Genomic DNA, 11,977 nt, shown 5'->3' with positions numbered 1-11,977 from the left:
TGAGAATAAACAAGAGATGGAAGGACACCGTCAGCCGGTCTAGCGAAACTGGTACAGTGTCAAGGTGCTGCGGCAGGCCCCTAGTCTGCTTAATAGCCCCTTCTCCTTCCTTCGACGAAAGTTCACCTTAACGCCCCCACTAGCAAAGATTTCGTTCGGCCACGGCGAAGCATGGAAATCGGCAACTTCCTTGACGACTTTCACGAAGCTTTCTTTCGCGACCGACTTGTCGAGAGTAGAGGAGAGCCCTTCTTCTAGATAACGTGCTTGATATTTACGGTTCTAAATCTCGGATCTCGACATCCGGGATGAAAGGCAAAAAGACGATTGAGAGGCGGCGATTTTCTAAGGAAATGAACGGACCCACAGCGGAAATATTCGATGAGTCCTTTTTAAAGTGTATATCTCTTCAATATTTCTTTAAACAAATTAATTTATAAAGTTCTTGTTTTTATTTAGATGAACTATTGCCTTAATTGTATTTCTCCTCGCTGATTTATTGCCTCTACATCAGCTAATCTTTGCTCATAGGTATATATAAATTAGAAAAGTCAAACGATCTCTACTTTCGTTTGAGAAAAGACTATTCATAACAAACTCATACACGTAGATGATGGACATTTTTTATTGTATTTCTAACACTTTGGATATTTTGTATTAATTCTATTACAGGTGACGATAAATTGGTATTTGCCCATGACGATAACGACGACAAAGTCGATGACGATAATGACGTGATGTAGATGGACAAAGAAAAGAGTTGAGGTGTATATAAGAAAAAAAGGTTCGTAACGTTGCGTTGGCTCCCGCGGCCAACGAAATGATATTCAGTCGAGTGTTTCGACAGGCCGGGTGTCGTTAACCTCCCGCGTATGTGTGCTTCGTTCGTTTAGGAGTGGCGAAACAATTGTCCGTTCTAGGACTAGTCTTGTGGAAGAGGGACGCCCACTCCCACTGGACTATTTCAATTCCGTTCCGGCGTCCCGTAGGTTGCAAATTGGGCGTTGGCCTCCGCGCCTTTTCTCTCAAGAGGCACGAGGACGTTTGGAATGTCACATGAAGCCCTTCGAGGGACACCGAAGGTTCCTCTTCTTTTTCTTCTTTTTCTTTCTCTTTTTTTCAGAACTTTGGCAAAGAACAACGAAAATATAAAAATAGCTCGAAGAAGTGGTAGGCTAATCGGACAATCGGATACATTCGTCAGAATATGTTACCAAAGAATGTCTCTTCATCGTTATTCAATACGAAGAAATAAAAGCTTTCGATCGCTAGATATATACATCATTCATAGAAAATATGAAAGTATTGGTATTCACGTATATCTGATAAATGAATCTAAGTGAATAACTGGAAATACTTATATACTATGCTATGATGAATTACTGAGAAAAGAATGACTTTTCTTCTCGCCAAATACTTTTGACTTAATTGTCTTGTCAGATTTCTCTTCAATTCACTTTCTCCAATAGTTAGATTCTCACATACAAAAAAGTTGTTACGGAACTTGAAGTAAAACAAGAAGGAAAAATAGTTTTTTATTGGAATGAGAGAAAGAGGGAGAGAGAGAGAGAGAGAGAGAGAGAGAGAGAGAAAAAGAGAGAGAATCTGTTCGAAGTCTTGCCATGATACTACGTTTAACGCCAACGTCGTTAGATATTTGCATTGTAGATCGATAATAGGACGTTGACCGAAGATTTCGTTCGTTCCATCGCGTTTCACTTGAAAATCGATCGCCAAAAGCTCCTCTTTTTTTTCCTATCCAATCAACTTTTCGATAGCCCTATGAGAAGGAGGAGAAGGTTAGTAGGCAAGCGACGATCGACTCGCGGACGTGCGTGTGCACGTACTCTAAAAATTCGAAGAGATCCACGTGGATGGCCCAGCGAGCGCTCCCAGAAGAGTGTTGCAATCTTGCATCGCCTTACCGTTCTCCTCGAACCCTCTTCAGATTCATTTCTGAAGCCTCCGCCATGAACTCTTTCGCATCCGTTCCTTTGTATGTCTCTTCTTCCTATGGGATAAAGAATCTCGGTAATCTTATTTTCAGAATTACATGGATATGAAAACAGTGACTCATGATTTGCGATACTTCGTCGATCACTCAATATTTTCTTATCTTTTCATTCCAAATACATCAGAGTAGCACGTGAATGTATTTATATGATTATTACGTGAATCGTATTTGTTGAAAAAGGGCTAATCGTATTATCGTATTATTTGGTAACTTTAAATGTTGGAAGGGTGTTTGAAATCGTATTATTTGGTAACTTTAAATGTTGGAAGGGTGTTTGAAAAATAGCAAATGATAAAAGTTGATCACTACATCATATTTTCAGCAGTGTCATGTACCGATTGTCTTAAATGTAGATATATATCATCATTTGCGTACGGTTCACATGTTATCCAATATATTTAAGTTTTAATTATGTTTTGAAAAAGTAATGATGTCTATTCTTCAAAGATTCCCGTTGGGTCATTTTAAGGTTGATCTTTAAATGAACCAGGATCTCGATCAAGCGTGCAAAGCATCTCCGGGTTGCATGTTAGGATGTATCTCTAAGAATCCAACTAGGTTTACAGCCGGATGCTTCGAGGTTGCGAAGAGACAGGCGGTAGGAGGGTGAGGGTGAAGAGGAGGATAAGAAGGAGGAGGAGTAGCCGGATTTCTTTTTTCGTGCTGGAGCGGCTCTCGCACGCGGCCGCGGCTAACTGTATTTTGACTTTGTGGCCTGAATTGCGGTAACACGGTAACTGGCTCCTCCGCGCGACACCCCAGAAGTAACGGGCCATATCTCGAAGGCACGGTTCAGCCATTTACGCATGTAAGTACCTACGTAAAAGGCGCTCTCTCACGCTCACCGAGCAGCACTGGTGGAGAGCTCGCACGTGCGAGAGGTAGCGCGAATAGAGACCGAGAGAGACGGAGATAGCAAAAGGGAGAAAAGGGCACGTATAGGCAGGAGAAGGAGAAGAAAGAGGAAGAAGAAGAAGAAAGATGAGAAGAGAAACGGGCGGACTCGATTCGTCGATGTCCTCTCCCTCCCTTCTACCTTCGAGCGTCTGCTTCTTCACCGCTTTCCGTCGCGACGTAAGCGCGACGTAGGTACAGTTAGGTAGGTATAAGGTGCCGACCGTCTGCCGAGCGATCGTCTGTAGGTCGGAGGGGGCGCGCGTATATCCTTTGCGTTCATCCAGGAATCTCCTTGTCGCCGCGAAGCCAGGACCTTGGGCCTTAACCCACTCTTGCCTTCGAAAGGAACTAAGCGCCGGCTGCCCGTTGCCCACAATCCGCTACCCGCTACTCACTACCCGCTGCTTCTCACACTCTATCTCTTATCCTTTCTCGTTTCGTTTCCACTCCTTTCCGTAAGTATTTTTCTTCGATCAATGATCATTCGTTTTCTTCAAGATTCATCGTAAAATTCATCGTAATTGAATCAGAAAATTGTTATTTTATACAATTGAAAAGATCTAGATTAGAATTTTATTATTTTGAAAAATTGAAAGCCCTCAGTAAAAAAAAAATACGAGTGTGAGATCCATTTATTGAGATTAAACAATGATATCATGCACATCGAGATTCACACAATCTTACCTAACGTGATATAAAAGATTACAAGAGAAACGATTCACCTATAAAAGAAAAATATTAATGTAAATAATAAAAAATTACGATTTTTTTTCTGATTCCTTTTTCTTAAAGCTGCATTTTCTTTCAAGAAAGCATAAGCGATTTTAGGGACGCGTGCCGAACATATGAAAGACACGTGCCATGAGGAGAGGCACACGACGTGTTGGTCCGATCTTCGAAAGAGATGCATCAGGTAGGTAGTAGCGAATCGAAGGAGACGACGAAACGATTGTGTTGATTGCGTAGATGATCAAACGGGAGAATAAAAAAATGGAAGGGAAAAACGTCTCTTCTTTCTCGCTTTGTTTCTTTTTTCTTTCTCTTCTTTTCTTCTTCTCTTTTTTTTTTCATCACTTTCATTTCATCCTTTCACCCCTTTTTATTTGAAGAAGCACGTCTTCCTGCTGCCGTCGACGGAAGAAAGCGCAGCTGCTGTCTCTATGTAACTCGTTGCGTCATTTTCTCGAAAACCCTTTTTTGAGTTTTCATTCTTCCCAATCTGTTGACTGCGATAAACGTGAAAGAAATCGTGCGTGTGCGAGAGAGAAAGAGAGAGAGAGAGAGAGAGGGGGGTCTTCTTCCGGGTTTCTCGTATCAAACATTGCATCTAGCTTTGAACTGGTTTTGTGGTAAAAAAAAGAAGCAAGAGAAGGGGGTCGTGATTAAGAAGGAGAGAGATGCGAGAAGGTGGCCGATCCGTCGAGATACTTTAATATTTTCTTTTGTCGACCATATGGTATCATCGACCGTTGAGTATTTGAACTTCTCAAATTATTTCGCGATCGCTACCTCCCCCTCGTCTTTTTCTCCAACGATCAACGTAGATCAGTTTCTTTCAGAAAAAATTTCGAATTTGATCTAAAAGATCTGTCGACGCAAGGAAAGACCCGGAAGTCTGACCGTGACTTGCGTCCCACGCGAGCACCGTATCGTTGAGACCCGTCGTCGTTCCTCTCGCCCCTCCCGTTGTCGACACCTCGAAGAGGAAGAAGAAGAAGAGAACGATGAACAGAAGAGAAGAAGAAGAACGCAATCGGCAGCTGAAAATCAACAAGAATGTTTATTCATTTTTTAGAAGTATTTCCGTTTTATCAGAGAATGTACATTTTTTCTATTTTAAAAAAGAAACGTTTGTAGGAGTTCATTTTTATCTATCTCTGTCCTTTTTTTCATTCAGAAGTAAAAAGGCATAAAAAAAAAAAAATAGAATATAATCCTTTCTTGTTGGTATCGGTAACGAAAGCAATCCCCAGGATCCATGCAGATGTTCGAAATCTTTCGATCGGTTTTCACAACACAAAAAATGTCTTTTTAATTGCCAATTAGACTGGTAGTAGATGTTCACGTGCGTGAACGGCCATCAGCTGTTGCCGTATGCCATTCTCCTCGCGAGGTGTAGAGAAACGAGAACTTTTCCTGACTATCACTCGAGCATGCGGTCAATGGAAAATTCAAAAGGGCCGGCGAACTAAAAAGGCCTTTAAAGCAATGTGGTCACCTTGATGTCCCTATAGTCCTTGCATTCTATTCTAATCCTTCTGGACATGCGTTTCTACGATTGAGACGAGTGTTGAACATCTCGGTCCATTGAGTGACCACGCGAAGTACGTTGAAAGGACGAAAGAAAGAGGTGAAAAAGAATCGAAAGGTGGGTGCGAGCCAAGCAGACACAAAAATAGGACGTTGAAGGATGAATCGATCTGGCCGACGACATTTTTCATCTCCTAATTCGACACTCGACCGTACTTACCAGCGCGTTTTTCGTCCCGCCGTGGCGCTCTTGCTCAACGGAAAAGACGCAGCTGCTCTCGGAAAAACATTATCGGATCTGTTCTCTTGGTACGTATGTACGTGATCTCTTATATGTATGCATACTGGCCACTCCGAAGAGGAAGAGAAATATCGTCGAACGAACAATGGGAGCGTGCGTTGCTTAGAAGGTGATAACAGAATCTCTCCGGCGTATCGCCTTGTTTGAATCGCCCTGCGGACACACCTCCGCGCCTGTCGTTCGGAGTAAGACCTTCCGGAATGACGTTGTTCATCGGTTACGAACGTTCGAACTATGAGAAAAAGAAAGAAAGAGAGAGAGAGAGAGAAAGAGAGAGAGAGAGAGAGAGAGAGAGAGAGAGAAAGAAATAGAAAGAAAAAGAGAAGAAAAAGAAGAAATCAACAATGGCTCGTCTCTCTTTTCTCTTTCTTTCTTTCTCTCTCTTTCTTTCTCTCTCTTTCATCGGATAGAAAACGATAATGGACGAGTAAAAGAGAAGGACGGCAAATAGATGTTGTTGTTTCATGCGTTACTTCTATTTCACTCCTTTCTCTCCTTTCTTTTCTCTCTCTTTCTTTCTCGGTTACACACTCGCTACTTTCTTTCTTCAGGCAGCGTAGCTGACTCGCGTTGACTGCCGATGATGTTTCGAGAACAGTTATGTGGGAGTCTGGGTCACGAGGCGGGGCTTCTATGGGGACACCGTCCACTGTCCCATAGAACCACAGTTCCATTGGCCAAGAAACGTTCGCGAGGCACGGCCGGAATAATTATGTAACCCGCGCACCACCACGATCCCGACGCATTCGTGATCGCACGGATAGTGGACAAGTAGGAGGTAAGAGCAGAACGAAGGTGAGAAAAAAGGGGCGAGGAGAGGAAAGAGAGAGAAAGAGATGGAAAAGTGCTCGTGACCCTTTATGTTGGAGAATTAACGATCAGCGTCTTTTTATTTTTTCACTTACATCAACAAGTTTTATTTGGAGACTTTAGCGATTCGCTGAAATCAAGGATAAATAAAAAATTTTCTTTTTTATTTATGATAAATAGAAAAAGTTTAAGTGATAACGGCATTGTATGTACTCCTTTTTTTTTATAATATTAGAGGAATTAAGATTTCGCCTGCTTTGTTCTCGGTAAGGTCGCTTGCACGACGGTAAAGTTCCACCGTTGAAGTTATGATTAATCGCGTTCTCGCGTACCGGCGAGTATTGTACACTTGTCTTACGTCATACCGGGAAATTGATTCCATCTCTTCACGGCGAAAGAGTTCAGGGAACTGTGGAAGGTTCTCGCGGTGCATCTCGGATTCGCTCGAGCATTCGTTCCTTTGGTATATATCTATGTATGCACCTACATACTATGTGACACGTAATGCTCGCGTAAAAAGGAGATATAGATTGGGTGGTTCGTATTCGAGCTCAGCAGGTGAACGGTAATAATAGATTAATCTGATCTTTTTTTTGCGCGTTTTATAATTCATTAAAAAAGACATACATGTATATACATATTTTGCGTCATAAAAACCTTGATGCTCTTGAATGCCAATTTTCTTCGAAAACTCTGCGTTTAAAGCATGTTTGTAATTGTAAAATTAATTAATGAAACGATTTTGAAAGAAGAATGAGAACGTTGATGACGAAGCAAGAAATTTGTTTTTTTTTTTGATTTCTCAACGAAGAAGCCTATTGCCCTGGTAACAGGAAGGATTCTCTTCTTCTCTTTCGTTCAAAACAAATTTGCAAGTCAAATAATTAGCGAAAAACCGGGTGGTACGGTTAGCAAGGTAAAAGAAAGAGAAAGAGATGAGTAGGTATATATGTAGATAAACACGTAATGTTGGAATGAGACGAAAACAAAGTCGAATCCTTACGGTCGCAAGACTGGACGGCGAACGATACACGCTGGTTCTCTGTGACTTTTCGACCTAAATTCTTTAACGACCGGTACCGTTGACGTCATAGAGTCCTTGACCGTAACCGCCAATCACCTATACTTGGCTACCTTCCTGGAATTATCGGTGACCCCGCACGGAATTCGATTCAACTCGCACCTTTCTCTTGCTCGCGCTCGCGAGCTCGCTCAACGTTTCTCTACAATTCTATCGTATGTGTATGTACGCAAGTACGTAACATACATATAAGTTGGATTTCTTTTGCGATCGCACCTCGTGCTTTCTCGTTCTTTTCGATTTCTATTCTTTTCGTTTATCATTGTCGAAAGTCAACGGAACGCAATACGAAGAAAGCAATACTCAACGATGATATTCGTGCCTTGTTCGATAGGATTTCTCCGAAGCTAGTCAATTTTTCGCGATCGAGCGCGTAATAGAAATAGCAAGGATGCGAAATAAGTACACGAAGGTTCAACTTTAATGACGTCGTTAACCCCGAATGTTTTATCGCCGTCGAGATGGCGCATTCCGCGCGTTTCGCTACTTCGAAAGGAAAAGACTTGCGAGAGAGCATCCGCTTGGATTTTATTCCTTACTTTAAATAGGAATTTCGTGCACGATCGTCTTCCTAAAATTTTTAAATCGTGGTGGAATCGAAAAATTAGGATAAATTGTAGACACATTTCACCTACTTGGCTGATTATAAACAATCAGCATTTATATATAAAAGAAGTGTTATTATCGGTTTGCAAGCAAAATCTAATACAAGAATTTTTAAGATTAACGAAGCCAACTTACGACCTACGTATAATGATTATAGCACATGCTTTAACTGTGGCTCCGGATATTTACTTTTTAAACTCGCAGATTCACCGAACGATCACCAAAAGAATCTACCAAAACCGGTTCCGATTGTATAGCTATTTTGGTAGCTTCGTAAACTCGTAAAAGTCTTTTGCCAAGAATGAGCAGGCTCACGGTAGCGATTCTCGAGTGGAGGAAGAGAATCGTAGAGAAGAACAACCCTTCCGTTCTGCATCCTTCAATGAGGAAAAATCCAGAAGAAATTTTTTAGCTATTTAATCAACATCTTTATGCCGAATAATCAGCATATATAATAATCAATTATAATATGTGAAGTAGTTTTCGATCATTCGATATTTCGCATAATAGATCTCTAACGCTGATAAAAACGAACGTTAATTGATACATAAATATATTTTTCTCCTTTAAAATTATTCCCGAAGAATATACAGATGCAACCACATACTTAAAGCCATGCTCGCGTAACACGAGACTCGGAGTAATCGAATACGCGCTTGCGCGTCTACAAAGAGGCCTAAGAGGAACAAGAAGGAGAAGAAAGAAAAGCGGGCGTAAAAAAGAGAGACATAGTGGTCCGGGGTGGTTCGAAGAGCAGAGCAATGCATAGAGCAACGCTTGGAGGAAAGCATATTGGCCAATCTCGAGCGGTCGATCGGTCGGATTGGACGGCATACATCCGCGAGAGACTTCGAAATGGGACCTCTATTGGAAAGAGCATGGAGGGGTCAGGCGTACAGGATGCGTTCGTTCACGTTTTTTCACTCCGGCCATCACCAACATACTTTTCCCTTTTTCTTTCATTCCCCGTCTATCTGTTTTTTTATCCTCTCTGTCTTTCTCTCTCTCTCTCTCTCTCTCTCCCTCCCTCTCTCTCTTTCTTTCTCTCTCCGTCAGCCGGCAGAAAATGCATAACGGTATACGATTATACATCGTAGCAGAAAACTACGAGAGTGCCGAGCGAAGAAACGACAAGCCCAGGGCTCGTGAACGTGCACGGCATCAACCGACGAAATTCACTCGGGCCTGACATCAACGTCCGTCCGAGAACTTCTGCCCCTCTTTCTCTCTCTTTCTCTTTTTTTCCTACGTGTAGTAAAGTATACCTTTCTCTTTATTTCTCTCTCCCTCACTTTTTCGTCTCTTAGTATTATATTATTATCTGTAAGAATGGTTAACACAGCTGTAACCACGCTGCATCACACTATTTATATTATCACTATTTTATCATCGATCACATTTCGTTTCATTTAGTTTTATTTGTAAGATTTTTTCTTTCGTTCCACGTTACCTGCAATAACCCGGACTGCAATAAATTATCCATTTGCCTATCTCTCTCTCTTTCTCTGTCTCTCTCTCTCTCTCTCTCTCTCTCTCTGTCTCTCTCTTTATCTCTCTCTCTCTCTCTCTCTCTCTCTACTTCTTTCTTATGCGAGGAAATAAAATTTTCATGCACCAGGAGAAAAGAGAGAGAGAGAGAGAGAGAGAGAGAGAGAGAGAGAGAGAGAGAGGAGCTTTTGTGTGGAATTCACAATTCGTATACCAAGCGAGCCTCGCGCGCACTTTCGGTCCGACAAGCGAAGAGAAGCAGAGGAAACGAGCGAGAAGAGAAGGAGTAGGAGAAAGAGAAGCGAGGGGCAGGTTCGTGTCGATGCGCACGAAGAGAACGTGAGGCGAAAGCCGAGACGCGGTCCTTTCCGTGCATCTCATTAGGATACTCTCCCGAGGCAGGACCTCTCTTTCGCTTATCACGATGGATGGATTTTACGATCGGGAAGTCGAGTGGGGTGGGGCTGAGCTTCCTGTTCGCGGCTACCTAATTGGATGGCTCGCTTCCTGGTACGATTGACTCACACCCTCTTTGCCCTTCTCCGTTGCGTTACTACCACGAATAAGAAAATTCTCTTGTCCTTTTCTCTAGAAACAAAATTATTGTTTTATTCTCAAGTTTAATGCTGGATATATTTAATTAATTCGTTTGTGGCAACAGTCGAATTTGAATTCTTGTTCGTTTGTTGAGAATTGATATAGAGATACCTGAAAATAAATTGACTATGCCCATGATAAATAAAAATGTTGGCTTAATGTATTCTACATTCACTCGATTATTTAAAAAAATGTTGATTTATCTATTTTTTTATCTGATTTCGTCTTGTACTACTCTTCTTTCTCTTTGTTTCTCTCTCTCTCTCTTTCTTTCTCTCTCTCTCTCTCTCTCTCTCTCTCTCTCTCTCTCTCTCTCTCTCTCTTTCTTTCACTCGACCTCGCCTCTTTTCTCTTCGCCGACCTTCCTTTCCACGGCTTCCCTCCTCGCCTCGCACACCGCCGCACGGAAGTTTAACGCCGGCGTGGTGCGGCATAGCGTAGCTTGCGTTCGCCGCGCATCCGTGAAAGTGAAACGGAGAAAATCAGGTTTCGAAGACGAGCGTTCGAAGTCTCCCTCCTGGAGGACGTATGTATGCACGAGACGGCGAGAATCGCGCAGCGATCCTTCTCTTTCTCGTCCTTTTCCGTATTCTTCCAAACTTTCATGACTTTCTACTTCCGGCCAAAGTGAAACTTCGATCAGTACATTGTAAATTTCTCATGGCATATTCACATAACGATCACGTGCAACAAGAATCAAATTGATATCATATCGGTTAAGATTAAATACGAAAAAAAAAATTGGAACAATTATTACTTTTTTCATTGCATCGAAGTAAAAATGTAAAAAAGGAATCAAAATACACGTACGTAATAAAATTCTTGGTATTCTTTCATCGTACAAGCCCATGAATTTTATATCACATCTACTCGAACGAATAACTAAACTATAAAAATTTTGGATGAGAAAAAATAACAATTTATAAATTAAAAAGACGTTGATAGGTTGAATTTTTCATACCTACATGAGTAGTAGAATGCATGAAACTACTACGGGAAGATGGAAGAAGTCATCACTCGCTACGTGACAATGCACAAAACATATTTGATTACCAAGGAAAGGACACATCGATTCATGCTCAATCATGGGTAAGAAGAGACAGAGCGAGATCGATCGTTCTCAAGCGATGAATTTCGATAAGCCTCTCTTTCAGAAGCTTCGATACACGTTGTCTTCATGTCAGCTGAGAAGCCCGACTCAGCTGACTTTTGTTTCACCTGACGCGGGTCAACTGTCTTTCTCCTCTGTTATATATACTTCATCTCTCTCTCTCTCTCTCTCTCTCTCTCTCTCTTTTTCACTTTTTTCCCATTTTCAGTTATCTATTCGTTAAACTATGATTATTCATCTACTTCTTATGATTTATGTTTTAAATTTATTTCACATGACTGAAATTTTCGACCATTATCTTTATACGATTCTATTATCTCAATTTTAATTTTATTATTTTTTTATTACCGGAAGTTGATTTATTCAATTTACTTTTATTTTTTTTAATTATTCCTTTCAAATATTTTTCGTATAGACCCTGCGAAACAATCTGGTATATATTTCTATAGAAAATCGATAAATAGAAAAGAAATTAATGATGATGGTCGCCTTCATAAACGATAATAATCGACATCGAGTAATCATGGCAAATGAGAATATAGTAGCTTAATAACTTATAAAACTAGTCTACTTTTATGATCACTACTTGCACCGGCGGCGAGGGGACGACTAATAGAAAAAGAGAAAGAAAGGAATAAATACAAAGATAAATCTTATTCCGAAGACGAAATTTCGATCAAGAAAGGTATTAACATTTTTTCTTGTTTCTTTATAAAAGATCAGTGTAAAAAAGAATGAAGCTATTTTCAAAGAGAAACGATTAGAATATTTCCATTTTTCTCTCTTTCTCTCTTTTCCTTTGTGACGCGCGCGGTTACTTCC

General features: G+C 41.0%; 1 long non-coding RNA gene across 1 annotated transcript; it reads right to left on the bottom strand.

Annotated features, from left to right (window-relative positions):
* Window positions 1-677: 677 nt before the first annotated feature.
* LOC124946528 lies at window positions 678-5,681 on the bottom strand. Its single transcript, XR_007100114.1, has 3 exons — window positions 5,382-5,681; window positions 1,848-2,011; window positions 678-1,780 (listed from the first exon to the last, which is right to left on the bottom strand). It is a non-coding gene; the product is annotated as an uncharacterized LOC124946528 (long non-coding RNA).
* Between the last annotated feature and the right edge of the window lie 6,296 nt (window positions 5,682-11,977).

Source organism: Vespa velutina, chromosome 2 (assembly GCF_912470025.1).
Source record: "Vespa velutina chromosome 2, iVesVel2.1, whole genome shotgun sequence".
In the NCBI taxonomy this organism is placed as follows: Eukaryota; Metazoa; Arthropoda; class Insecta; order Hymenoptera; family Vespidae; genus Vespa; species Vespa velutina.
Note: the sequence above shows the minus strand (reverse complement) of the source record. Positions and strands in the feature narration are given on the sequence as shown.